The sequence below is a fragment of the Terrapene carolina genome, unplaced genomic scaffold (genome assembly GCF_002925995.2).
Source record: "Terrapene carolina triunguis isolate 2854851 unplaced genomic scaffold, T_m_triunguis-2.0 Scaffold228, whole genome shotgun sequence".
Classification (NCBI taxonomy): Eukaryota; Metazoa; Chordata; order Testudines; family Emydidae; genus Terrapene; species Terrapene triunguis.
In genome coordinates, this window is record NW_020664579.1 from 899,589 (window position 1) to 924,957 (window position 25,369).

A 25,369-nucleotide genomic window follows, 5' to 3' on the forward strand; every position below is an offset into this window, starting at 1 on the left:
TAGCACCTGCTGCTTGTTTCTGCTGCAGGATAATCCACCATATACATTACTTCTAGGGGAATTCTGTGCCACTGCGCATATGCAGAATTCATGTCCCCTGCAGATTTTTTTTCTCCACAGAAGAGAGTCTGCTGAAGAGGCGCTGCAGTTACACATTTTGCCCACCAGGGGCTGCTGTGGCACCAGAAGAGAGGCCAGCCAGCCAGCAGAGAGGGAAGGGGAAGAGACTGCATTCCTCACAGCAGGGCCAGATGAGGAGGCACAGGACAGACAGGGCACACAGGCCTTCTGGGAGGTCACAAACTGGGGTTCAGAAGGGCTAGTGTGGAGGACAGACTGGGGCGTGAGTTCAGGAGCTAGTGGGATGACAGCATTGAGCCAGGGGCTGAAAGGGAGGGGGCTGCAGGGCCACACAGGGACCGGGGGTAGCAAGGTCCAGGGCCACATGGGGTGCAAGGACACACAGGGGAGAGGGGCAGATGTGCCTGACTGAATGGGAGTGATTAGGGGTCAGCCAGGACGTGCATGGGGGAGGCTCCCCAACAATCTCTCCCCCCCAAAAAAAACCCCTGTTCTATACTTCTCTCACCTACACCCAACAACCCTCCAGGTTCACTCCCAGGCTCCTTCCCTCTCTCTCAGCTCCTCCGTTACCCCGACTCCCTGAAGCCTTTGCTTCTGAGGGGTGTAGGAAATACATTTCTGTATTGTAGTTTAAATGAATTACTCAAAGTTCTGTATTAATATGCCTAGTAAGGAGTCTATTTGTCAAAAAAATATTTCCTGAATCTCTTTTTGTTGGTTTGTATTGTTACAGACATACTTACTGATGGGTACTTTGAAATAATTTACCAAAATAACTGAAACTGGCATGATCACATTGTGTTATTTTGACAAATAAAACATGCAGAATTTTAAAATATTGTGTGCAGAATTTTATTGGTTTTTAGCAGAATTCCCCCAGGATTAATATACTTGCAACACATCTTTAACTAGGAAGTGCAGTTAATTTGATACAGAACCTCCACTGGCTCTGGTAAGGGAAAAGTGAAGTTTGTAGCTGAAATTGAAAGTCAGCCTAGAAATCGCTAAGCGACAAAAACAAAAGATGTTCTTCTGAATGGATGCTGCGTGCTGTAAACTCTGCAGTGGTGCAATCATGATTTTCAGCAGTAAGAGAAAGAAGCATATCTAAAAAAATCCCCAGATCTCTACCCAACAAATCCTCAAAATGTTCATTCCAAATGGATTAACTATATACCAGATCCTCACTAGTTTTCAGCAGTGATCAGGGGACTGACACAAATGCCTGAATTTTGCAAGTTAGTAAGTGAAGAATAAATAAAAGGAGGAGACTGCATCATAAAACTTAGCTGTCTTATTTTAACAACTGCAGGTTAGCTAGTTGGTTATGACAACATAGGGAAGTCTGTTCCAAAGGACGAACTAAAGAGACTGACCAAAAATCTGCTGCTTAAAAGTGCGAGTTTTCCAGTACAGGAGGAACTCAATTTACTCAGTGCAGGATAGATTCTGGCCAGCCCACACATGAAGCCAGAACACTGGGGAACAACACAAGGAGCATCATTATTATTCTCTCTTCAGTACAGTAACACAGTCATTTACTGAGCTGAGGGTCCCATTGTGCTACACACGGTATATACACACAGTAAGAGAGAGTCCCTTTCCTGAAGAGCTTACAAATCTAAATAGGAAGGGTGGGACAGAGGCACTCAGAGGAAAAGTGACTTGCCTAAGGTGTCACAGCAGGTCAGGAGAGCTGGGAGAGCTGGGAATATAATTCAGGGCTTCTGACTCCCAGTTCAGTGATCTATCTTCTAGGCTACACTGGTCTCCCAAAATTTCACACAGCTTGCATCCCGCATAAGGGGTAGGCAGAACTGCCGTCTTTGTGCTAAAGGACACACCGGACCTGCTCCCTCTCTACTTCCCAGGGGACATACAGCATCATAAAAGGAAGTGGGGAAGAGGCAGAACTATTGGTCCCACCCATTCCAGTACCAACCTACAGGCTGCATTGCATAAGGAGGCTTAGGCCTGGTCCACACTACCCCCCCCACTTCGGACTAAGGTACGCAAATACAGCTACGTTAATAACGTAGCTGAATTCGAAGTACCTTAGTCCGAACTTACCGCGGGTCCAGACGCTGCAGGCAGGCTCCCCCGTCGATGCCGCGTACTCCTCTCGCTGAGCTGGAGTACCTGAGTCGACGGCGAGCACTTCCGGGATCGATCCGAGATCGATTTATCGCGTCTAGACAAGACGCGATAAATCGATCCCAGAACATCGATTGCCTGCTGTCAGACCCGGAGGTAAGTGTAGACGTACCCTTAGTAGCAGCCAATATACCTGCTGTATACAGAGAAGTTCAGAAAACATCCAGTGCCTCCCTGAGGCACTGTGAATCAGCACTGCCCACAAGGCAAAGCCATGCCTAAATAGCTCAACTTCATCAATCCATCAACTTCATGAAAAAACTCGTACAGATACAGACAGACATCATCTTCCTTTCCAATAAATTTGTTAGTCTCTAAGGTGCCACAAGTACTCCTGTTCTTTTTGTAAATAGCTCCAGCTAGCCTTACATTTGGGGATACCATGAGCTACTCTCTTAAGTCAGGTGGCTGTCTAATAAGCGCGGTCTCCTAAACAGAGGTAACTGCACTTCAGAATGTACCACTGCGTATCTGTAACCACCTTGGCTGAGTAGCGAGCAGAGACTGCTATTTGGGGGCAGATTGGTGATGCTCGACTGCATTATTAGGATCCATCTCTAGGGTTGGTGTTGCTCTTGTCCATTCCCTCTGAGCCATACCTTTCCCCTTTGAAACAATAAGATGTCACTTTAACCTCTGCTCTGCATAATTCTAGAATTACATTTTTATTAATATTTATAGCACTTTCTACCTCCAAGAGCTTCACAAACAAAGCAGTTAGAAGTAGCCTGCTGTACACAGGCCCCCCCTCCTTAGCAGGAAGGATCAGTATCTCACTGCCCTTATTATTTTAATTTTAATGCCTCATAAGAGGTTTCACAACAGAAATAATTATAAACTAGTGATGAAAATATCCTGCCTCCCATGGAGCGGAGGAGACCTAAGGGTTCAATTATGTGACAAGAGAAAACAATCAAGAGATACCCTGGATCCAGTCTCGCTTTTTAAAGTGGGTTGCCTTTGTTATTCTTATCTAATTGTAACGGCTTAGGTAACCAGCCTTAATTGTAAGCCAGATGTGACTGGGGCATGTGTGCTGTGAAATGTGTTTGATGTCAGCATCTCTGACAGCCTGCAGAGCAGATCGGTTAACACTTCCTTATTGTTCTGCTTTGATCAATACCATCTAAGGGACCAGATCTATTCCCAAATGGGAAGCAGGATTGGGCCCATTAAAAACACTAAAAAGATTCACTATATTTTAGATTATAATCTAGAGAGCTTTCTTTTTAATTCAAACATTGCCAGAGGTTTGGTTTATTCTGCAAAATTAATAACATGATCATTTGGAAAAGATGGTCTTGTGATTAAGGCCCAGGGTTGAGGGTCAAGGTTTTCTGTGTGATTTGCTGAAGGTCACACAATCTGCATTTCAGCTCTCTCCTCGTTCCTCCCAAAATCTGAGAGAGAGAGAGAAGATGCTTCTTCTCTTCCCCAGGGAGAAAAGTTATTCATTAATGTTCATATAGTACTTTGAGATCCTTGACTGGAAGTGTTTATTATAAAGACAATATCCTCTACAGAATTCTGAGTCTATACGTGTGAATCACTGTCACATCAAAGGTAACAGTAGCCTGACAGATGTGGCCTATATCAGAGCTGGTTATGGCCCAGATTGCCACTAGTCTGTATTCAGAGATTGGGCACAAGGAGCCTTCCTTATTCCCCTTGCATACTTCACACAAGGCTAGATAACCCCAGTCCCCCATGCTTAGTGGAGTGCAGAGTGCACTCCCTCCATGTGTCCTCAGGGGAGCACACACCCCCTCCCTGCTCCCTTTGGGGTAAAGGCCAATTCCCTCTCAAGATCCACCCTCCCAAAAAGAGCCTGTGTACAAAGTACCCGAACTGGCTCTGCGTATGAATTATTTTAAAGAGCTGCGTGTGCCAATGTTCTTATTTACATTGCCATCAACAGCGTTCCAATCAAAGTTATACACTACTGGCAATGCAATTTTACAAAATAGCTGCATTACAGCAGAGCGCACCCTTAGCCTGCAGAACAAGGCAAGCAGACACATGCGCAAAACTTGTAGGAAATTTTGAAACTCTTAGCCCTTAGGGTTTAGAAAAGAATTTAGTTAATTACGCTGAAAGACACACAGACACACACGATCTCTTGAACTTTGCACACCAAAAGAGCTTGTCCATTTTTTATTTTACATCAATTATTTTTAAAGTAGAACATGCCTAATGTAGTTCTGATCTCTTACCATTTGAGTCCTTAAAGCAAAATTTAACACTCAAACTGTTGAATAAGACTCAAGTAGCTTAAAGGAAGAGCACACCTGCCTGTTAAACCTACTGAAAATCTCCTGTTCAAACATATTAAACAGCACCATGTAAAACACTGAAAACAGTCAACCATTGGAGACAGCTGAACCTTTACAGCTAGAGTTATACACATTCCTTTTTGTAAACTGAGGTCAAATCCTGCTTGTTTTAGTCAAGCATACACTCTCAGTAAAGTCAATGAGCAGTCCACTCAGATCAGAAAGGCAAGTATCATTTGGCCATAAGTAGTAGCAGTAGCAGCAGTGTTTTTCATACAATGCACAATTAGTCTGTAGAACTCATTGCCACCGGGTATATCATTGACACCAAAACTTACCAAGATTCAAAATAAGATTAGACATTTATATGGATAGAAAAATATTGACTTGTAATATTAAACAAACAAGAATGTGGAAAGGCCTCTAAATCCTCCTGCTTCAGGGCACACACCAACATCTAGCTCTTGGGGGTCAGGAGGAAACTCTCTCAAGGAACAGGTTACCCTTTAATTGCCTAACTGCAAAGATTTTTGCACCTTCCACTGAAACAGAAGATGCTGGTCACTTTCAGAGATGGGATACTGGACTAAATGGACCTCTGTCTGATCCAATGTGATAGTTCCTATGTATTACGCCAGTGCCCCAAACCTCCAACCTGGAGCAGGGCCCCAGTGTGCTAGGCGCTATACAAATACATAGAATGAGACAGTCCTGGCTCCAAAGTTCTTAATATCTAAATAAATTAGACAAAGAAAGAGCAGAAGAAAGCATTGTTGCCTTTTTTTTTTTTTTTTTAAACAAACGGGGGCCCTAAGTACAGAGATTTTAAGTGGTTTGCCCAAGATCACACAGGAAGTCTGTGCCGGGGTCAGGAACTGAGCCCAGAACTCAAGTCTCAGTCCAGTTTCCTAACTACAAGGCTATCCTTCTTCCCCACATACTTGTCTATTAACTACTCTAGTGACCAGGCTACTAAAAGGAAGAATAAATTGTTGTACAGTGCTCCATACCTATCTCATATCTCATAGAACTGGAAGGGACCCCAAAAGGTCATCGAGTCCAGCCCCCTGCCTTCACTAGCAGGACCAAGTACTGATTTTGCCCCAGATCCCTAAGTGGCCCCCTCAAGGATTGAACTCACAACCCTGGGTTTAGCAGGCCAATGCTCAAACCACTGAGCTATCCCCTCCCCCAAAAGCCTCTTCATAAACCTCTTCTTCCCAGCCAGTATTTATTTTCCTACCAAGATATGCTGATTGTCTCCAAACTGATACAAACCATGTTTATTAGTAGATTGTAGCAGTTATCTTTTTTGGTCTCGTATTCAAAAAGCAAACTGATAAACTAAAGCCTTATCTCTACACAATTTCACCAGCTATAAACACGCACAGCTTGGATTTGGTATCCGGATTACTCCTACAGTAGTGAAATGCTTGGCTTGTGATGGGGGAAGAGAATGGAAGACAACTTTCCCTACTCCCACATAGAAAGCAGGTCAGTTTTTGCTCCTTTTTGGCACATCTCAAGGGCCCTGAGCAGAAATCCCATTGGGGCTACTGAATGTGCACTAAGGGCCCAATCCTGCAAGGCAAACCAGCGTAAATTGCTCATTGGCACACAGACTACTTTAAAAGAGCCTCCAGCTGATGCAAAACAAAAATAAAGCCATATGAAGCGACGACAAGGGGAACCACACACTGTTCCCATCAAGAGACTTACCAAAGGCAAGACATACATGGAACAGATGAGCATCTCTTCTGAATCAAGCAAAGTAATAGGGAAACGCTCTACATTTGTGATAAGGAGGTAGAAATGGAGGTTTGGAAGGAGAAGATGAATTCATTACCTGAAACACCATGTTAAAGTGTCAGGGTTCCCAGAACAAAGTCCTAGGTTCACACCCCTCATGTCCAACATTTAAATAAGGGATTTAACTAAAATCCACAAGAGCTAGCAGCTGTTTTATTAACCCTGCTGTGCCCAGTTTGTGCAGATGATACAGGCCTGGGAACAGCTGGTTCCCAATGAGAACTGAGGGTTAAATTGTATTCTCACCATCACCACTTGTGGTGAACCACAGTTAGACACTACAATTTAAGAAGGACTTTGGGGAGAGGAGGTGGTGTTTGGAGAAGTAAACAGTAGTACTGAAGAGAAATGGAAAGAGTGATCTTGACAGGGGCGGACTAAACAGCTTGTGCCCAGGTGTGAAATGTGAACAGGAGCAGATCAAGGAAAGTAGTGGCTAAACCATACGGACTCTTTCTCCCTCCCTGTCATGGGACAAAGTTGTTACTATGAATTGCATGGACTATCTAACCTCCACCTCTCTGCTCATCAGAGGCCCTAGAACATGATCCTCCACTGCCTTGCACCTTGTGCTGTTGTTTCCACCTGCAAAGTGTGAATAAAACACTATCAGAGTCACACTCATTTTGCAGATTGAAACTACGACAAAGTGCAAGGCAGGGGAGAAATTGGCCCTGCAGTCTCCTAACGTGTTCACGTCTGTAGAACAGGAGGTCACTGCAAAGTAAGCTCCCAATTATCAGGGAGATCCTCAAAGAGCCAACTCCCATAGGGAGTCGAGATCTCTGAACCAAGCAATAACACACCCTCTCATCCCTCTGTTTATAGTGACCTGCCTATTGCCTGAAACTTAACTGTTTCATTAGATTTTCCCCTTCCCCCAGTCGTTTCACACAAGTTCACTTGCAGAGCCAGTCTGGCAGCATTTTCCGAGGTCGTGCGAGAATCACTCGAGGCGCCAGGTCTGTTGGCAAAGCAGCCAGAAAGCTATTTATATTTAAGACAAGAACAAGGGGCGTGGTGGCCTCCATCGACTGCACGTGCAACACAGGCTTCAGAAGGGCCATCATGGACTTGCTGCAGGGATGCAAGGATTTAGACTAAAGCACAGATCGGAGGGGGAGATACTACACAGAAAACTACTGGCCGTGAGCATTGTTAGCGGATACAGAGCTAGAGAAAGGGAGGGCATTCTCTGCCTCCCGACCTTGCCAGCATCCTTTAGAACACACATGCTTCCCATACTGTAAACAATTGTCACTAAAAAATGCCCTTTGTAATCGACCAGTCAAAACAATTGAGACTTTAAAGCCACTTTCTCCAAGCTTGATTTCACATTGCAGAGAAGGCAGCTACAACCATATCTGCAAGAGGATGAAGAGGGAATGCTAGAACCTCAGAGAGCCATGGCTCCATAGCTAATGCAGCAAATAGCCTTCAATCACCTCCTCTGCATCAAATAATCCCGGGGGGCGGGCGGGAGAGGTGCTGACAGCAAGAAAAAGTATATAGTTACTATGGCTAGAACATTCAATGAGACTTGGGTTCCTAACTCCCTTAAGGGGTGATCCTGCTTCCACAAAGTTCTATAACAAAACTCTCATTGAATGTAACGGCACAAAATTTAGCCCTTAGGCATTCTGACAATACCACCCTATGGCTTAAAAGAACTAACTTAAACCCTTGAAAGTAAGGTCCTGTGCACTAGGTCAGTCTTAGAGGTGAAGAGTTAAGTGGCGAAAGTTACCCAACAAGGATCAGTTGGCAACTTACTCCTTTTTCCAGCCCTTTAGCATGTCTGTTACAATAGGAGGTCAGACCTACTTTAAGTTAACACCTTAAAATGCTCCTGCTTCAGGGCATAAACCAGCTCCTAATTAATGGGGGTTAAGACGAAACTTTTCCGGGGCATGTTATTCCCTAACTTCCTACAGCAGGGTTCTTGCATTTTCCTTTGAGTCAGCTGGTGCTGATCATTGCTGGAGACAGAACATGGGACTAAATTGGTCTGACCCAATATAGCAATACCCAGGTCTGTATTCCATCTCCCTCTGCATAACTGATTTTCCTGCTACATCAATGGTGGAATCTCCATCACTGGAGAATTTTAAGAACAAGTTAGACAAACACCTGTCAGGGATGGTCTAGATAATATTTAATCCTGCCACGAAGGCAGGGGACTGGACTAGATGACCTCTCGAGGTCCCTTCCAGTCCTATGATCACTCTCTTCTGGCTACATGTAACCTACAACACCTAATGTATCACATCTGACATCGTCCCACTCTTCAACTAACCCCAGTGGAGTAGAAATGTAGTATTACGAATCCTAACAGTTCAAAAAAATGAGGCCCCCAAATTCATGAAACGGTCTTTAAAATCACGAGATGTTTCTAAAGTCATATGTTTGCAGTTCTTTTTGTCTGCCTTCTGGAGACTCAGCCTTTAGGGCTCATATTTTTAAGGTTTTTCTCCGCACCCACAAGAATTAGAAACTTTGTTTTTAAATAAAAGCTGCAGTTCTCAAGTAATAATATGAATCCAGATGCTGAAAACACCAAATATCACAACACCATTAAATAAAATCACATGAGTTGGAAACACTGGGAATGTAATACAAGGGTTCGAGAACAGCAAGCATCGCAGTCCTCCTTTTTCCATTTACTTTTAACACAGACTCTATTGACAAAGTTTTCTATGAACTGTTTCAATTTATCAGTCCAAAAAGACCACCTGTCTTGGGAGTCTATGAAGCTGAAGCCAAAGCAGAAAAAACAGCGATTCGGTAAAGACATGCTAAATCAGGGATCGGCAACCTTTGGCCCACGGCCCGCCAGGGTAAGCACCCTGGCGGGCCGGGCCGGTTTGTTTGGCCAATGGGGGCTGAGGGAGCGACGCGTGCTGAGGGATGTGCTGGCTGCTGTTTCCCACCACCCCCATTGGCCTGGAGCGGCAAACCGCGGCTAGTGGGAGCCGTGATCGGCTGAACCTGCGGACACGGCAGGTAAACAAATGGGCCCGGCCCGCCAGGGGGCTTACCCTGGTGGGCTGCGTGCCAAAGGTTGCTGATCCCTGTGCTAAATCTTAAAGAACTTTTAAAAACACTTTTATACTTAAGTTTTTGTTGTTCTTTAAAAACAGAAAAAGATTTAAAAACCTTTTTCAAAAGCATTTTAATAGCTCCTAAGGAGCCATTACAGTATAATGTAAATATGTATCTTAACCAAATGTTCTAAAGTGGATATTCATTTGCTATTACACATACAAACAAAAAGCCTTTGGTTTCTGAATCAACTTATTCCTCTTCTACCCAAGACATAGCAAGAAATCCTACTAGAGGAGCTTTCAAGAGCCTCTACACTAACATTTGGAAACACTTAAAAATCAGAAACTAGCTCAAATGGAGTTTCCTCCCTTATGCTTTTTATGAGACACATGGCAATGTGTATTCCCACATTGCCATGTGTTACTAGTCTATGTTTGTTATCTTCCTAACATGAGCCCTGATCCTGAAAATGGATCTACACAGGCAGATCCCTGTGTCCACAAGGAGCCGCAATGGAGCTCTGGCGGAAGTCTGCCTAAAAGGATCCAACTGCAGGACTGGGGTCGTGGTTTGCATAACACATGCATGTGAACTAGCATTTTATTATACTTTAATGTAATATTTTGGAACGTATGTGTTCTGTCTGATCCTCTTAGATCTAGCACTGTGAATCCACTTCCTTCTCTCTCCTGAGAAGGAGGAGGATCTATCTAATTTTTCTTCATTACAGGCTCAATCCTGCACCCACTGAAGTGGTCAGCAAAGCTCCTACCAACATCAACTGTCTAGTTTCAAGCCCTATAATGTCCTTTCCCCAAAGCCCTGTGTCAGGATGAGTACTGCTCCAGTGAGAGGAGCGACTATGCCACCCTGTGCTCATCAACTCTAGAGGGCCAAATTCCCCCTTTATGCTAGGCGTGAGCACACCTTCCAGGCACAAGGGACCGAACACAGGACTTGCTGTGTGGCAGACAGTATTACTACCACTGTACCTCTCAGCTAGCCCAATCCACTGTGTGGATAAAGCTTAAAAAGGGACACGAGACTGGACGAGCTTAAAATTCAGGCGGTGTAAAACAAAAGCCACCAAGCTTTTACAGATCATCCCCAGAAAAGTTCCTGTTATTTCACTTTACAGTCCAATGGAAGTGTTTTATAGATTTAAAAATTCCCCGGCAACATTTGCAACCCAAACACAGTAGCATTATAAAGGGCATGAAAACGAAACTGATCAGAAACAAAAGTAAAACTGACTGGTCAGTTATCATGGTCCAAATCAAGTGTAGTGCAAAATATAAAACTACATTAAGGGTGAAAAGTTATTCAGCATTTTAAATTTGCTTCAGCATGACACAGTAAGCATACGTACTCACATTAGTATCACTTACATACATACACATCAGCATGTGTGTATATACAAATACATATATTTTAAAAGCCCTATTTATACCCTAGCAGTGGCCCTTTAAATACAAATAAAAGGCCTTCCACCTAATCTTTTAAATCTTCTCAGCACTCCCATGGGATCATATTACTGTTGTGAAAGGGTGGTGGGAGCTTTTACTTCCCAATTCCCCACCCCATGACATACATGTACATGTGCAAGATGTACTGCAGAGACTACGCATCTGTGCACACAGTATTCGAAAAAGGGTATTTATTTTACCAAGCAAAAGCAGGGAGAACAGCAACGCTGAGGCCATGCGGGTAAGTGCTGCACTTCCACGCAAAGCATGTTTGGTTCAATCCCGTTAACGTCCCCTATTGATTAAGAGTAGGTTAGATAAATGTCTATCAGGGATGGTCTAGACAGTATTTGGTCCTGCCATGCGGGCAGGGGAATGGACTCGATGACCTCGCGAGGTCCCTTCCAGTCCTAAAATCTATGAATCTATGATTACCCAAGTCTGTAAACCACCTGAGACCTAAGAGACATCTCTGCAGACTGTTTGCTTCATGCTGCAGCTTCCTTGCTGGGGGGGGTGGGATGGGACAGACACCCACATGTAATTAGTTAAAGGATGTTTTCCTGCTGTTGGAGGTGGAGACAGAATAAACAGGCACATTGACTTTTAGCATATAATTACTAGGCTCTTAGATCTGTGTGTCAGCTGTCATGATCTTAGGGGTGATAAGCTGCCTCTAGCCTATATTTACAGAGGTCGAGAGGACATGCCCTAGTTTGGCAGATGCACAGCTTAGGTAAGGAACTCAAGAGGCACAGAAGTGTGCACTGAAATTAATTCATAGCTAACAATAACTATAGCTTACCATTTTAAGACACAGCGGAAGGACGGACTTCTGTATATGCATTCTTTGGTGCAGTGTGGAGAAAGGTGGTCTGGGGGCTACAGCACAACACAAGAAGCCAGGACATCGGGGTGATCGTGGCTGCAACAGTGATTTTCTGCACCACCTTGGACAAGTGTCTCTTGGCCATATGCTGCAGGGGAGTGAATGGGGTCTGCAGAAGCATGGGACCTCTGTGTGGATGGTTGTCTCCGCTGAGCTCCATAAGGTTTGGAAGTGAAACCATAGCCTGTTCTAAAATGGTGGAAAACTCCACCCACTGAATGATTTTCGGGGGAGGGGAAGTCAAGGAAGGGGCCATCATGGAGTCTTCCACCCCCGTCAGGAGCTTTTTTGTGAGAAGGGGCAGTCTAGGAAATAGTATTTAGGAAAGTTATGTTATAGCTCATACACTCTCTCTCCCCCATCCATCTTGGCACCCAGCTGCAATCTGCAAGCTAAACTTTTACAGCCATCTCTGTGGCACTTCTCCCCAGAGTCAGCATTCAGACAGACAGCATTAAGCGGTTTATGAAAGTGAGCGGCCTAATGGTCTATAGCAATGGGGTTCTTGCCGTCTGGGACATGGCCCATAGCTTTGAGACCTCTCCAGAGCTGCAGCTGAAACGGGAGAGCAGGAGGAAGAAGGGAGTACACTCTGCTCGAAGGGAGCAAGTAATACTTTCAAGGAGTGAGAAACTGAAGACAGGCTGCAGAGAAGTCTGAGATGATCTTTTGTGGATTTAACTTGATTCCAGAGTGTGGCAGAAGGTCCAAATGTGCTCTACACCAGGGTTTTTCAACCTGTGGGTCGGGACCCAAAACAGGGTCGCCAGAATGTTTCCAAGGGTCACATGGCAGCTCCTGTCCCACAGGGCTGGCTGGGCTCACCTCCCTGCTACAGGCACTGCAACCTCTGGGGTCCCAGCACCACTTAGATTTGGCCCAGGAATTCAGCTAGGCCAAATTTGAGTGAGTGGCACTGCAACCCCACGAGCCAGGTCACAGCTCCACTGGCACAAATTTGGTCCAGTCAGGGGGGTGCAGTCAAACCTGAGCAGGGTTGCAACCCCTGAGGTTGCAATGCCCAGAGCCAAGCCCAGCCAGCCCCACAGCACAAGAGCTGCAGGAGCCACCACTGTGGGAATAAGTGCCAGGCAGCACCCAGCCCCCTTGGGGAGACAGGACACGACTGAAAGCACCCCAGGGCTTCCACCTCCAGACTATTTACTGGGTGGTGACCAGCCATAAACATTTACAAATTGGTCCTGAGCCCAAAAAGGTAGAGAACAGCCATTCTACACAGTTCTAATGGGTAGCGAGGGCGCATGGTTTAGTGACTGGAGGATGAAATCAGGAACTCCCAAGTTCTAACCTTGTCTTTACAACTGACTCACTGTTTGGATTTAGGAAATAATCTTAAAATGTGACTCTGCTCTGAGAAGTGACTAACCATGGCCTGGGCTCCAGAGTGGTTTTTCTCACTACCTACATGAGATTTACTCAGTTTACAAGCTACGTGCCTTTTCCTGACTGCCAGCCCTGAAACTTCACTCTGGGATCTGAAAGTCAAGCTGGGATTTTTCCTGCTTGTGCAGCATCACAAACAGCCCTGACATGAGATGCATGATACATGTAGGTAAGGTGTCACCAAAGTATGTGCTTCAAACTAGAATTGCATGTTAACCTATTTGTCTGAGTTTGCCCATCCGTAAAGTGGGAACAAGATCATGTACCAACTTCTCAGCTGTGAGGATTGACTAATTAATATCTGTACAGCATTTTGAAAATGTAAAGCACTATTCAGGGGTTACCATAAAATCTTTCCTGTTTCTATTTGTAAGTCACTCATCTTACCATGGTATTCTCTATACTATATACAGGAAATACAGCAAGTATCATGGTAATGTTAGGCAAAATTATAAAAATGTTGATGGTGGCCACTAAGTGTTGAATAATTATAAAATGGTGCCTGCAATCACCCTCTGCTTATGAATGTAGAGTGAGAACTATATTAAAAGATTGTAGGCTTTCATTTTATTATTGGATACTTTATATAGTGCCCAAATTCACACCAGGTGCTTTACAGAATACATTGTCTTACTATGTCCCTACCCTAAGAGCCTGCTGCTGGATCTGTGTAGGTGAACTCCTGAACCCCTGTGGTACCCCACTGAAATCAACAGGACACCAACAGAGGCGCAGTGGACTGCGCAGACAGATCTGATTGCAGAACGGAGACCTAACATTTATTACAACATAATGTGTGAGGATGACAAACAATAGGGAGGGATAGGGAACAGTAACACGATTGTGCCACCAATCAGTTTAGATTACGTGTACTCCTTGATGGCTTAATTTTAATTACAAAATAAATTATAGATTCACTTCTCGTGGGCATGTGGGGATTTAAATGAGAGGGTGAAGGCTTGGCAGATTGGAATACTTGAGAGGGTGTTCCATGTGTAGGAGGAAACATGAAAAAGAGACAGATGCTTGTGGGGGAAGTGGACAAATAGAGGGCAGGTGGGGAGGGGATCATGGCCAGCAGCATTGGGGTGAGAGAAGGAAAGAAGCAAAGGGATAAGCAGCTAGGGTGCAGTGATACACTTGAAGGCAAAAACAAGCAATTTAATCTTATGGGGATAGAGATCATTTCTAGGGAACTCAAATAGGAAGCAATTTATATTCCTCCACTCTGGAAAAAATGAGTTCACGTAAACATGCTTGTGTGTTTGCTTCCCTTCAAAGATTATGTAAGTTTATATACAAGCTAAAAGCAGCCTTTGGACACTTTCCAAGTTACCATTATGTCCTTTGGAATCATTGCATTTGGGCACCCTTATCTTTGACCATTAGTGTAAGAACTGGTCACGCCTTCAGTTTCTTTAAATCATAACTTGCTCGTTGGTGATCGAATTTGCTACAGCCATATCAATGACCCCCAGAAGTCACTGTTCCATGGTAGCATTTTAAAAAAAATAGTATGTGTTTTTTTTAGTTACAAAACCCAATGGTTTTGCAATTAAGACGTGTATGATAAAGACTGCAGCATAGAAGCTAAAAGATTGTGCAGCTATTGACAGCACTTCAATGAGTGCTTTTAGAATGAGATTTCATTTCTGTGGATGGAGAATACTTCTATGCCCAATTTAGTATCTGACTGACAGCTTTCCAACGCTGCCAAAAAGCTGACATTCTGCAACCTGCCATATTTGGGTTCTAAAAACATATAGGTGACAAACTGATTGGAATCTGGAGGATTTATTTTGACCTGCCAGTAAGCCAGGTGGTTAAATGGTCCGGTCCCACCTCCTTCCCTGACACCGCAAGGAACATTTTATGAGGCAGTTTCCCTCCCTTTTTCTGGCAGAGGGGGTGAGGTGGGGTGGGAGGGAGACACAACAACAACAACAACAACAACAACAACAAAAACTTTTGCAACAACTGATCTAGGAATAATGCAAAGTCCGAGGCAGCTACCCTCAGCCAGAACAAGAAGACAGCAGGAATGGGTTTCACTTCGCAAGGTTCAATTCCCTCCCGATTTCCCTATGATATGTGACATTCTCTTTGAAGTAAATGGAATCTGGTCCCAAGACAAAGAAGGGGGAGTGGGTGTGTGGGAAGTCCAAGAGAAGCCTCACACTTCTTCCCCCGTGCAGTTCTGAAACCTCTCCAGTATGAGGAAGTTGTCAGAATTGCACTTGATAAGCAAAAACTGTAAAACGTAAACTCAGCTTTCTGGAAAAAATATCGTGCAGTAAAAGTCAAACTGTTCCTTGTGCCACAGTACAGATAGGGTGGAAATGGGCGGGGGGGGGGGGGGGGGGGGGGGAAGGTGGTGAAAGGGTTTTCAAGGATACCCCTAACATTGCAAACTGGGGTGCGTGGGGGAAGACTATTTGCTGCATGCTATTATAGCATTCTATGCACAATACTGGTAACAAACCCTTCATTACTCATCAACACACCCTTCTCCCATTGAAAGCTCACATACCGCAACACACACACAAAACTGGTTGATTACTTCATTAAACACAGGCTCGAGGACCTACAGAAACAAACTGTTTAAACAGATGCATCATTTAGTTTACATTATTTTGTTAAGCAACATTTTCTTTAATAAAAAAAACAGCCCGGTGAGGTGTCTTAGGTGCCATTGAAATGCACAGCAGAAGGCCCATTCTACTGCAAGACTATTTTCAGCAGCACTCAGTAATTGTTAAATTGTTACTTACTTTGTGCCAAAACTATGTGCTGAACAGCTGGCTTTAGCCAATGTTTGATTAAATGTAGTTATGTGTCCTTACATAATAACTTCAGGATTCCTACACAGGCCAGGCATATAATCAATTATACTTCTGTTTGGTACATTCTGAAATATTAAAAGTTCGTGTTCTAATTAAACAGTTTATTCATGCAAAAACTAAAATTACAGTGGATAATTATGTAACAAATTGCACACTGCACTCTATAATCAATATCTCTAAATGCTGGATAACTAATGATCATATGACATGACAGGGTAAATATCTAGTACCCTATCAACCAGTAAGGGAATTAAAAATAATCAAGCTGCTTTTAAATTTTTAAAAAGCCTTTCAACTATGAAAACCAGTGATATTAGACAATATTCTGCAGAGACTGCAGTTTCCGGTCTCCATTTATTGGGGAGAATGAGATTCAGCTTGTAATGATAAAAATATTCCTGTGAAAACATGTGCCACTCACAGCTTAGGTTAAAAGCTTTCAATGAGGGTAACAGGCTATCAGCAATGCTAAATCCAAATCCAAATACAGAAGAGCAAGCAGCAGCTGAGATGTGAAGTCCAAAAGGTGCAAGAAAAAAAAACAAAGGCCCGCTATATTTTTCAATTATGTGGAGCACTCCACCGAGAATGGCTTTTACCTCCTTCAGTTGAGTACAGGTTGGAGACCCAGCGTAAAAGGGTCTGTGGACCATAGAGAGAGACAGACAGACAGAGATGGACAGACACTGCACTCCAATAGATTAACATCTTCTATAAAAATCAGTTCACTGGTGGTGCACTGGTCTGAGCTGCCTGTTGTTGTTCCTGACATTCAAGTGTAAACAGGGCATCAATATTCAAGAGTAAACATGACTTGCAAGCAAGTGGATGTTTAGAGAGTTGCTCTTGCATTTTCTGTCAGAGAAGGAGTGGAGCTGGGCTATGCTATTCTTGGCACTTCCTGCAGTTCAATCAGTGGATTTAACTGGAGAGAAGAGGGAGATGGAAGAAAGGGAATCCAAATCCTTTATATAAAGCTATGTATGATAGAAACATAGGGCTGGAAGGGACCTCAAGAGGTCATCTAGGCCAGCCCCCCGCACTGAGGCAGGACCACATACAGCATATTAAAAAATGACTTAACCACAAGGGTCTTCTGCAGTCACCAAGCTCATTTTCTGAACAGAAACAAAGGACCCAGGAGCTGAACATAATGCCATTTTGCCAACAGTGACTACTGAGCAGGGACAGGAAAAGGCTGCTAATTAGCATGAGAACAGGGGCAACCCAAAGTGCAGCCCAGAGTGCTTTAATGTGTCCTGCTGCCATCTTCACCTTTCATATGAAGGTGCAATCTGGAGAAACTACATGTGCCAACATGCAATGTTCTGTCTTGATCTGCTGCAGCACTCCCAATAACTAGGGGACAGGACATACATATTTCCACTGGTTAGTCTGATGCTTGAGTCAAGCAGCAGCATTGCATGCTGGGACCTAAGCATCAAAGACAACCCAGTGGAGATACAAACATCCTGTCCTCCTACTTATTAGGACTACAACTGCAGCCCAAGAAGGAGCACTGCTGGGACTCCAGCAGCTGATCCTTTGTTTGAAAGATGAGGGCAGGTATTCTTTTCTCTCCAATACTGTTCTGTTTTAATCTCTCTCTCTCTCTCTGTATATTTATGAATGGCCAGTAAGATGGATACTTAGAGAAATACAAGGTTACCTTATGCCGTGTTCACAGGTGGACACCACAGTGTATGCATGTACATGCTAAAGATTACTTTGTCTTCTAACTGGGCTCCTCTCAACTTTTGTCACCTTTGCATGAAATAAAAGATACAAGAAGGATAAGAATGTAATTTTAATTTAGCTAATTTTACACTCTTTAGAAACAGTTTGTATCAATTTCAGGCTACACCATCTAATCTGCACAGGTGACCCATTATTCATCAGCTCCACTGGGGCCTCCATCGCATTAGCAAGATTTCCATTCCCCTCTTACTCACCCAAATTTTTAAGGCTCCTATTTTTAGTTTTTCCCCCTTATTGTGTCACTGTTTCTTCTATTTCCCCACTGTCCTCACTTTTCTTTTATGACTCGTTTTCCTTAACCTACGCTCTGAACTGCGCCTGCAAGTTTTGTTTGTTTAAATGCATTTCCTTTGTTTTACTTTTGATTTTATATTTGCTCTCCTCTTGCTATTTGCCTTTTCCACTGTGACTTTTGTTACCTTTGTTTAAAGCCTTTGGATATTAAATTATTTTATTTTGGGGGCCAGTAAAGGAGGTCTAGCTCCATATTATGATGGTTTGTCTTGCTTTGATTTAATCTAATCTCATATGTTTAACATATTCCGCATAGAGCAAGTGTTGCGACTTTTTTTTTTTTTTTTTTAAAGAATTCCTCAATCTGCAATCTTGACTCGTGTATTTTCTTTATGCACTTTAATCCTCTCTCCTCTTGTCTAGGAACATTTGTATGGCTGTATGCGCCTTCCTTGAATCTAATTAAGCAAAAAGACACTATTTGCTTCCTAGCCAAGTGTTGTAAGAATTACACCATCTGATCTCTAGAGGATTTCACCAGATCAAACCCCCTCTGATTAATTTAACCCAAACAATACTTCAAGCTGTATCAAAATACTGTATTTACTTAAACAGGAGAAGTTATTAAAAACTAAAGAACACTCTGGGGAGGTGGATGAGGAAATCATATTGTATCTGTGCTGATCAAATCGGTTCATAAGCATAGACAAAGTACAGGTGAACATCTTTTTAGTCTTTTTACACACAATTTTCTTTCATTGCCTTCATTAGACATTTTGGACTATTAAATAGATACCATCAGATCAATTTAGGACTAACTTTTATGTTTGATGAAAAACAAGATTTTTACAGTTTGTCATTAGAAATTTTCCCTTATTTTATTCTAATGAAAATAGTTTCTTTAAATACAAACATTCCTCTGCACTTTTTTCCAACCCAAACATTACAGCATTGTGCTAGTGCATGAAAGCCAGAAAGTGAAACTCACTAGTCCATTTTCAGCGTCCATGCTGAGTGAGAAATGCAAAATGTAAGATCGCCATATGAACTGCAAAAAGTGAATTTGTTGGAGTTTTTTGATTAGTTGTGTTTCAATAACTTTGAGCAGGGGGTTGGACTAGATACCTCCTGAGGGCCCTTCCAACCCTGAGCTTCTATGGTTCTATGATTCTATGAACTCAAGGTATCACCACCAGACAGGATTTTAAAAAAAAGACAGTCAAAACTATGAGCTTTAGAGTTCACATTTGAACACATGGATGAAAATATTGTGCATGAAGTTGCTGGATCAATGCATAGAAACATGTTACGTTTATTAAAATGGCTGAGTTTAACAAGAGGATACAGCACGCAACCCGATCAACTCTTCCTTCACTAGCAGGAGAGAGGTTTAGGGTCAGTGGTTTAATAGTGCAATCATCTTTCATTTTTGAAAGCACGACTGCAAATTCTGCTTCGATCTCAAATGAAAGTGAACAGCATTCTCCTTCCTTCTCCCTAGTAGGAGCTTATCCATATCACAAATAAACCACCACAGAAACAAGCAGAGGCTCTGACCAGGAGGCTCTGCATGTCGAGATGGAGGTGCACTGACAGAGCAGGAAATCTTATCTAAATGTATGCCATGCCATGTCCTAGTTAATATTAGTTCAGGACTTCCATAAGCATCTATTTATTCCACAAATGTTTTAAAAAAATAAATCTGGAGGTTTACAAGGATGCCAGGGTATCTCCGTTTTTGCTCTGGGCCGTACATAGTTTGGCACCTCATTGTAATTATGTTTAAATCAGACAGTTAATTTATGTCCAAGAGAAATAAAAAGACATTTTCTCTTCAGAGCAATCATATGCCCTTCTATGGACTTACAAACCAAAGAGATTTTGAGAGTTAATATTTAAAACGATGCTTTTGGTATCTATCAAAGTATTTAAAAATACACCTCTACCCCGATATTACGTGACCCAATATAACACGAATTCGGATATAACGTGGTAAAGCAGCGCTCTGGAGGGGTGGGGCTGCGCACTCCGGCGGATCAAAACAAGTTTGATATAACGCGATTTCACCTATATTGCAGTAAGATTTTTTGGCTCCCGAGGACAGCATTATATCAGGGTAGAGGTGTATATTTCAGAGCTCATTAAATATTTTATTTTTGTGAGAACAAGACTATTTCAGCTATCCACTGGTGATCAACCAATCAGGTAATTAGAGATGCTGGATGCTTCAAATGAATTAGAATTTTCTTTCAGTGAAAAATAAGGACATTAATATGTGGTCTTAGTAAGATTTTTATTCTTTATTGGATTTAAAATCAAGTGCCATATGATAAAACCATAATAATAAACAAGGCTCTATCCACAACATCTGACCTTTCCTAATCCCAACTGGTTTGAAGCAACAGTCTTAACCACTTAGAGACAGTCTGATATAATCATTCACTGAAGTTAGTTACTCATTAAGTTGTTACATAATATTTATGTTGCATTAGTAAAGCCTATGTTTAAACCTCAGACAGTAGTAGCTCAGAGGGAACGCTCCTAAACCAAAGCTGACCCTAGTTCTCAGCACTGGAGAATTATTACTCAGTTCTCATTCACCATGGCTAGTCAAGTCTGAGGCATACTCACCTGAACTCTTTCCAAGAGAAATAATTAGGGCTGCAGCCTATTTACAAGCAGTCCTATTCAACATGGAATTCAGGATGTGATTACCTAACATTTTAATGATCTCTAAGTAGAGAGCAATTAAAGAAACACTTTCAAAAACAGCTAAAACCCTACCAGGTGAAAGGTCATGTCAAATATTTACAACAGGAAGAGGGGACTTAGATAAACAGGAGAATATATATTTACCTATCTTCATTTTCAGTTCCATTTCAATTAAAAGTCCACTAAAATACTTGAGTGTTAGATAACCTCTCATTCTTAATCAAAACTGAAAAGAGGGTGACTGTGCAAAATACCTAATCTCCTCCTCCTCCCGAATCTAAACATCTGGACCACCTTGTCAGTACTGCTAAAGCAAGAGAAATCTGCAAGTATAAATACACCTTGGGATTACTAATGTGACATCTCTAATAAATACTCCCCAGAGCATCTGCTGATCTAATAACTGGCACTAGAAAAATCACACATGCTTATCTACATGGCTATTAACTTTCATTGACTAAACACACTGGCAAGCCTCTGAACTGTGCCAGGCAATAGGGGAAAAAAAAGAAAAGCAAGAGAAGTTGCAGATTTATCCAGTTCAATCTCTATTTTTGGTATCTGTAAGGCATCTACCACCGTGCACCACTATCTAAACACCAATACCTGGTAATTTAAATATTACCAGGATGCTACTATTAAGAACTTCCTCTCTAAGTGTGGAATCTGTCAGTTTAACAAATCAGAGTTACTGTAGCTTTAAATGACAGGTTTCAGAGTAGCAGCCGTGTTTGTCTGTATCCGCAAAAAGAACAGGAGTACTTGTGGCACCTTAGAGACTAACAAATTTATTAGAGCATAAGCTTTTGTGGGCTACAGCCCACTTCTTCGGATGCATGTAGTGGAAAATACAGTAGGAAGATAGATAGATAGATAGATAGACAGACAGACAGACAGACACACACACACACACACACACACACAGGGAACATGAAACAGTGGGTGTTACCATACACACTACAAGGAGAGTGATCAGTTAAGGTGAGCTATTATCAGCAGGAGAGAAAAAGAACTGTTTTTGGGGTAATGAAAATGGCCCATTTCCAACAATTGACAAGGGGATGTGAGGAACTGTGTGTGTAGGGGGGGGAAATAAGTTCCTACTGTATTTTCCACTACATGCATCTGATGAAGTGGGCTGTTGCCCACGAAAGCTTATGCTCAAATAAATTTGTTAGTCTCTAAGGTGCCACAAGTACTCCTGTTCTTTTTGTAGCTTTAAATGTATCCCATGAAAGGAAAAAACCCACCTTATTCGAACTCTTCAAATTCCCATCTCTCTACCATCCAGTCAAAATGCCATTTTATTTTACAATGCACAGCTTTTGTAGTTGGAAACACACTGGTCTGGGTAATGCTCACAATAAGGAGACTCCTTGGGTATTTGACAGGCTGGGCTACATTTAGTTTAGGATCACAAACATTTTTTATCTCCAATTCTCTCAAGACTTTGATTTGGCATTTGGGCTTTTAAACGTGGTTCCTGGGCTTCCTTAGAAGTTTGTTAGTTGTTAAACCTGAACACAACTGACATTTACTAAAGGGATCCTTTCCTGGCATTTTCAGTTTAAATAATTGTTTGTGAAACTGACAATTCTTGGAGAGACGGGTCTGTCAGCTAAGATTCTGGAAGAGAAACTTCATGGCTTTTTTGCTCCCTGAATGGTGGACTGATAGGAATGGAGAAAAAAAAATCAACTTAGCTAGATACGATTCATAAAGACTCAAATCAAAGCGGTCCTAATTGTAGTTGTTCAGGGAATACAGGGGAGGGAGAAGGAGAGAATATAAGGTTTTAAATGCAATTCTTACAGAAGTGGATTCCTGTTGATTTTAATTTTTTGAAATCTTAACAGAGAAGATTTCAAACTTTTTTTAAATCCTCAGAATGTAGGATTCTGATTTGAGGTACCATTATTTATAGTTCAATAACACCTATATGCCCACATTGTGCCAGACATCATACAAATACACAGTAAGAGAATCTCTTCAAAGAAGAGTTTATCTAAATAAACAAGACAGACAAAAGATGAGATAGCAAACAAATGCAGAGGGAAATTAAGGCACTTCAGAAGGTTGTGATTTGTCAAGCACTCTGCCCCACATAGACCCTGCTGGCCCGCTCTAAAAGGTACCCACGTTTACATTAACATAGTCCCATTTGAAACCCTTGCTCACATAGAGAAGCACCTTATTCTGTAAATGGCCCCAGTGGAATCAACAGAGCTCATCATGGAGTAAAGTGCTACTCAACATGTGTTAGGATGGCGAAATCAGGCCTTTAATATATTAATAATTATTTAGTGGGTGTTAACACTGAAGAGGCCCCAAAAATAGAGTTCAAGAGAGAGAAGCTAGATCCTGAAGCAAACTTTAAACATTCAGCACTGAGCAGAGAATTGTGAAATCATAGCACATGTTATCAGTTCCTCAAAAATAACGAGGAGTCCTTGTGGCACCTTAGAGACTAACAAATTTATTTGGGCATAAGCTTTCATGGGCTAAAATGCACTTCATCAGTTGTTTTTGCTGATACAGACCAACATGGCTACCCCTCTGAAACCAGTTCCTCAAAGTATATCAAAAACATTAGACACTGTGGGAACTCCCCACGGCTTACACAACACAAATAGGAAGACATGTGCTACCCAAAAAACAAATCCAGCAAAAAATATTAGGGCAGAAACAAGAACAGACTGGATTTCACCAAAACTGTCCTTTAATGAAACATGTTCTTAGTATTTGCTCCACTGTCCATTAGAGAGAAAACAAGCTCCATAAACAGATGCCCAGACATGAGCTACACATCTCATTTACAGTCAATAGAATACAGAGGGATATGTCTTTGTTCTAATAAATGATTGAAAAAGGCAGTGGTTTATATAGCCTTTCCTTTCCAGGTCACTGGTGGAACAAGGCCCAGAACTGTAGTGATCAAAAGTAATTACCATTCCCATGGCTTAAATAGGTATAAACTGGCCATGAATAAATTTAGGCTGAAAATTAGGCGGCTTCTAATCAGAGGAGTGAAGTTCTGGAACAGCCTTCACATAGAAGTAGTGGAAGCAAACAACTTAAGTAGTTTAAAGATGGATCTTGATATATTTATGAAGTTGATTTTATGATGGGCTGCTTGTGATAGTAGGGGACTGGACTCAATAACCCAGGAGGTCCTTTCCAGCCCTATGTTCCTAAATGAGTTGCTCATCTCAGTCCTACTGCTAGGGGAGAAAGAACCTTCATCACAGAAGCACAGCATGAATGGCAGGAGACTGAACTACCTTCTCATCAACAAACCAATCTTCTTCTAGAGAGGGTGTGGTCTCAGTTCCCCAGTCTCCAAGCTGTACATATGCAAGAGCAAGGCTCATACTACTCCCTCACATCAGCTGTGAAAGCTAGAAGCTCCTTGCTCACTCTTTCAAGGTTTGTGCAGAGCAAGAGGTGAGAGTCACCAGGTCCCCCCTCATGTGGAATTATGAGTAGGTGATCCTGGGCACGCTTGCTTATAAGGGAGGAGGAAAGATTCACCATCACCTTCCTTCCTTCCCAAAAGGTTTATTACCAGTCCAGGGAGCTGTGGTAGTGGAGACTATGGGATAGAAATGAAACACAATGAGGAACACTGGGAATGTGGGTATGGCCAGTGATTGTTACTGGTAGGCTACCTCACTTCTCCATCCTCTCAGTCACACTGGGATAGAGCAGCGAATCTAGAACTACCATAGCCTATTCTGTATCTGTCTGTGGCTAAACAACGTCAATCTCCAGAGCTGTTAATCTGGCACAATTCCCCAGCACTAAATTCACTCTAAGGCCCAGCTATTTTGAAATCTTGATTTACTATTATTGCAAGACCGAGTCTTCTGCAATGGGGTTCCACTTCCACTGCTGTGAAATGGGCTGTCAAAACACATTTATTAGGCTGAATTAGGAATTAACTCAAAGGAGCTGTGTATTGCATATCACCTGCCCATGACAGCTTTTTCTTTACTTTTAGTATCATCATTATTTACATTACCGCAGTGCCTAGGAGCCCAAGTCATGATACTCTCAGTTCTTATCAAACCAAATTGTTTGGCTTTGCCTCCCAAGTCCTTTTCGTTCTAACCCAAGCTGCTCATGAGACAATGCTCCAATTACACATATTACATACAATGCAAAGTCTGGCAAGGGCAGCCTAGCATAATACGGTGGGAGTCCTGGCTCCCTCTCCCCCACGCAGTACCTCAACGTCTGAGCTCAGCTGCAGCACTCATGCTAGCAGGCCTCAGATCTAAATGTCAATTGCTTGGAGGAAGGGAGTAGGATTTTCAGAAACACTCAACATTGACCTAACTCTGCTCCCATTGAAAGCCAATGGGTGAGAAATTTAATGGGAACAGATTTCGGCCAATGCTCAGCACCTTTGAAAATCTCACCAGGTTCTCAGTGGAGAAAATTCACTTCAACAAAGCCACAGTGAGCAATCTGGGTAGAAATACACACTACGAGAAAGTCTGCTAGCTTAAAAATCGAACCTGTTTTAAAAATACCATACAAGGAGCCTTTGCAAGTGGAAAATGTGAAGCACTTGCCTCAGAAACCTGTGAATTCTGGATGGGATAAATAAGTAGGTCAAGCTGACTTGCTAAAATTTGCAAACCTTTCTTCTACCCCCATAAGGAAACCTCTTTAGAGGATACAAAGTCTAGTTTA

At 42.5% G+C, this 25,369-nt stretch overlaps 1 protein-coding gene across 8 annotated transcripts in view; it reads right to left on the reverse strand.

Moving 5' to 3' along the window:
- Positions 1 to 25,369, reverse strand: part of NCOA1 (nuclear receptor coactivator 1) — a 289,105-nt gene that overhangs the window by 188,214 nt on the left and 75,522 nt on the right. Inside the window, exon 3 of one of the 8 annotated variants that reach the window (XM_024198196.3) lies at positions 17,637 to 17,731. The exons of the other annotated variants lie outside the window; for them this stretch is intronic. The gene's annotated coding sequence lies outside the window, so the exon portion shown is untranslated. The remainder of the gene's footprint in view (positions 1 to 17,636; positions 17,732 to 25,369) is intronic. 8 annotated transcript variants of the gene reach the window in all.